Source organism: Limulus polyphemus, unplaced genomic scaffold (genome assembly GCF_000517525.1).
Source record: "Limulus polyphemus unplaced genomic scaffold, Limulus_polyphemus-2.1.2 Scaffold519, whole genome shotgun sequence".
In the NCBI taxonomy this organism is placed as follows: Eukaryota; Metazoa; Arthropoda; class Merostomata; order Xiphosura; family Limulidae; genus Limulus; species Limulus polyphemus.
The window spans coordinates 184,019-188,502 of NW_013666129.1; the positions used below are offsets into that span (position 1 = coordinate 184,019).

Consider the following 4,484-nt stretch of genomic DNA (forward strand, 5'->3'; position numbering starts at 1 on the left):
CAGTAGCACAGCGGTATGTCTGCGGATTTACGACGCTAGAGACCGGGTTTCGATACCCGTGGTGGGCAGAGCACAGGTAGCCCATTGTGTAGCTTTGTGCATAAATTCAAACAAACAAACAAACTCAACAGAAAATGAGTAAGACAATGAAACATGTATAACTATTCAATTTTCCCCCGAAGTTTTTGACCACAGCTTAGCACTGATGTTTTAAGCCGAACTGTTAGTTTATTAAAAATAAATATTATAGGAGTATAATTTATTTATCATGTATACTTAGCTACGCATTATTTGTTTTTAATAACACTTTTGGTTTCGTTGTTATTTTTAACTAATTGTTTGCTAAAATCCGAGATATGAATTGCTTTACAGGTAGCGGTAACATGTTTATAGCATTTATAGTGGAAAAAAATAAATTGCGTCAGGTTGTGTGCTTGATTTTTTGGAGTATGTATGGAGAGGTATGATCAACGCAGTTAGGTACAAAATTTTGTATTTAATTTAATTCTACAATTCAGATTATACAAGGTTAGTAATAAAATGTATGTTATTATTAATGGTTGTTTATTTTGTTGTTACTTTCATGTGTGTTGCTTTGTAAGAACCATTGTAATTCGTTTTATGACGTCCAATTCATTACCTAGCCTTGCTCTACTCTAGCTAGAGTGCGAGTCTATGCTGTAATCGTATTTGTGTTTTATGTAGGCTTAAAGTAATATAAATGTTACTACTACGAGTATTACAATTACCAACAAAACTAGTAGTACTATTACTATCACCTGTACACGTAATTACATTATACTGTCAATAGGACAAACTATGTGCATGGGGATATACTATACATAATAATTGATCAAAGTATTGTGAAATAATCGTATTGAATTTAAATACATAGAAAAAATGTAACATGAGCATTGTTCTTATTCTTGAACAATGCTCAGGGACTATATTTATACTTAGCGGCGAGATACCTAGCTGCCAGGAACTTTCTTTCAGTTTCAAAAATATGAATATTGATGAGCTACAACAACAATTAATAATAATAATGATACCAATAATTCCAAAAAAATAATATAATCATAAATTATATTTATATAATTAATATAAATTATCATATTGGAAGCTTATCAATATTTATGATTATTGAATAATTTAATTCCGGATATCTAGTATTTAGAAAATGTAGCAAACAGGCATGCTGATGAACACTAAACAATAATGACATTCGTTTTTTTGTTTTTTCCAGTGCAAAAGTTATATTCAGATCGTTTCATCAAGCTTGAAGACAAATCAGTCCCAAAATTGCTTAAGTCAAGTTAGAGGGTGATCATAGCTAATCAGTATTTAATATTTTTGACTGCTGGGTATTTAGCATATGAAAGATTTTTCCCAGCTGCCAAGTATTTAGCCACTGTAATACTTATAAAATCTCAAATAATAAATGTGTTTTAAATAGTGAAGCACAAAAAATGCATTACATATCACTTTGATTGATTTGTGTCTTTATGTTAATTAGAAAAGAGTATAGCATTTTTAGTAGCAGCAAGTAAAAAACCTGGTTGGCTCTGAGTATAAGGAATAAAATTAAAGAAAAGCATCACAAATTTTAGAAATTTATATTGACTGGTTTGGTGGGAGATTTAGAATATTATACAATATCAAGAAAGTTGGTCAAACAAGAAGTTAGGACATTTAAAAAGGATATATTATAAAAGGTTGGCTAAAGATGTAAAGATTAACAGTAAGAGTTTCTTTAAATACTTTAATGGTAAACATAATGTTAGGATTGGGTAGGACCTTCTAAGGATAATAAAGGGAAGGTTTATATCAATGTATGTAATGATTATAAGATAGTTGGGTTATTAAATTCTGCTTTTTCTTTAAGCTGCTACATAAAAGACTCATAAAGAACATTATCTCTAGGTGTGGAGGATAAATTGGCTAATTGAATAGAAAAGTGGCTGGATGGAAGAAAGCAGAGGGTTTTTATAAAAGGAGTTCAGTCAAACTAGATTAGTGTCACAAGTGGTGTATCTCAGGGCTCAGTCTTAGGACCTTTGCTCTTTTTGATTTACATCAGTAACATAAATACAAGAATGAAGTTTTGTATCAAAAGAACGACGTCACATCGTAATACTTGAAAGTGGCTGAGAAAGTCACTTGGGGGACATTTTGAGCTTTTGATTGGTTATTCACATGTCATAGAAGTAAGTGTATATAAGGGAGTGTTTCCAAAAATGGAAAGAGGTGAACGGGGCCAATGTGTTTGATTCAGTACAGGAGCGATATCTCAGCAAATAAAAAAAATAGGAAGCTCTTATTTTATATTCTAGCTTTTCAATATCAGTAATTTGAGTTTCTAACTTGTACGAAACTATAGACTTTATATTTTGACATAACAAACATTTAACTTGAACCAGTGCTGCATTCAACATACCACGTGACACACAAAAATCAATGTTTAAGTGTGTTTTTTAATATTTACTTTTAAATTAAGAAATTAAATAATGTATAATACTAAAATTTTAATTATAATCTACAGTTTTATATCAAACTTATTGACATAAATTCCTAAAATAGTAGTTCAATAAAATTTTGAATGCGAGTCAACGAACGAAATGACATGGCCTTTGACCTGTCTGGAGAGGTTAACTAGTCTTTCTTTCTCCAACCCCTAATGCTCCCACTGGCTCATTGGTAAGTGTATAGAGTTGTAATGCTAAAAACTGGGTTTTCATACCCATGGTCAGCACAAAACAGAGTACCTATTGTGGAGCTTTGTGCTTAAAAACAAAACCAAACAAACAAACAAAAAAAAGAACCAACCCTTACCAATGAGATATTCCTAGCTAATCTTCTGTGTTGAATCTTATTTAAGGCTTTGTGAAAATCTACGCTTGCCATATCTACATCCTTTTCCTCTTCAAGATAACAGTTAGTAATCCTAAAAAGAAGTAAAAATATTTATAATGCCAAATTTCTCTGCAGTGACACCATGTTGGGTTTCTTATGTGATATCATATATTGATAAATGAGTTTGAAAGCTTCTTTCTTCAGACTCTTAGAATTTTTTCTAGTACAGAAGGAAGACTAACTGGAATATAATTCACAGTTCAACTTTTATCCATACATTTTAAAATAGGAATAACATTAGTTACTCTCCAATCATCAGGAACCTTCCACTGCCTCTTGTCCTACCAAAAATGAGAGGCTCGTGTATCTGATATCTGATATTTAAAATTGTGAATTAAACCTTGTCTGATCCTGGTGCAGCATATTTCATCTCCGAGTCTTTCTACTAACCACCAAGAGATTGATATCTGTATGATACAGATTATTTCTAGTATTTCCCTTAAATACTTTATGTTAGAAATGTTGCTAATATGTTACGCTGCAATTTAAAAACAGAAGAAAACACTTAAAATTTCAGTCATCTCGTAGTCTTCAAACACCTTGCTATCATCTTTCTTTAAGGGCTCAATTCCCATTTTAACATTTTGCTTATCTTTCACATACTTTAAACTCTTGCTGTTAGTTTTAACATTATCAGCCCCTCGATGTGGATTCCTGTACGTGGTGAGGGGACTTCCCAGGGAAAGTTCTGTATTTTCAGTTACTTTCTCTGGGATCTAGACATCAGGAGAGGATCCTGGTGATTGAATGGTGTCTGGGGCACTGCAACACACCACTTTGGTTAAGAAGCTCCGTTCTGTAGACATCTTGGTCGAAACATCCACAGCTAAGCACAGTGAACTCCTCTTGAATTCAAAGGCCATTGGGGATATACCCATTGAGGTTACTCCCCATGCTTCCTTGAATTCCTCACGAGGAGTTATTGTTGAGAGGGACTTGAAGTCTATCCCCAAGTCTGAGATCCTTGCTGGTTTCTCCAGCCAAGGAGTTTCAGCAGTTCGAAGGATCTCCTCTCGTCAAGATGGAATTATGGTGCCGAACTCAGTTTTGATTTTGACGTTTTCATCACCATGTCCACCTGCCACCGTTAAGGCAGGTTATCTGAACTGTAAGGTACGGCCCTATATTCCCAACCCTTTCCGATGTTTTCGGTGTCAGCGGTTCGGTCAGTCAAAGACATCTTGTCGTGGTTCTGTGAGGTGTACTTTAAGTCTTGCCCTAAGTGGGTGGAGGAGAAAAAGGTACAGCATTTGAAGACTTAATAACATCTCTTATTCTGAGGCTCAGAAGCTATTGTTCACTACTACATCTCGGACAGTGCTTCAGTGGGAGCGCAGGCGGACCTTTCCGTGCCTCCATCTGAGTCTTTTTCATGCCATGTAGGTGTCTCCTGCCTTCCATGGATAATAGAGTTGATAGATCTACATCTACTCCAATCTCTGTCCCCACTGTTCCTTCCAGTGACTGCCTGGGTCAACCTCCTTGGGCACCAGCCTCTGGCCCGTAAATGCAGGACGATCATTCAATCACGTCCTTAGTCATTGGATTCTCACTCTGATGACAGAGATCTG

The 4,484-nt window shown here is 34.7% G+C and overlaps 1 protein-coding gene across 1 annotated transcript in view; it reads left to right on the forward strand.

Annotated features, from left to right (window-relative positions):
- Positions 1 to 520: 520 nt before the first annotated feature.
- LOC106458810 (RNA-binding protein 1-like) overlaps positions 521 to 4,484 on the forward strand; it is a 16,157-nt gene continuing 12,193 nt past the window's right edge. Inside the window, exon 1 of the mRNA XM_022385157.1 lies at positions 521 to 542. The gene's annotated coding sequence lies outside the window, so the exon portion shown is untranslated. The remainder of the gene's footprint in view (positions 543 to 4,484) is intronic.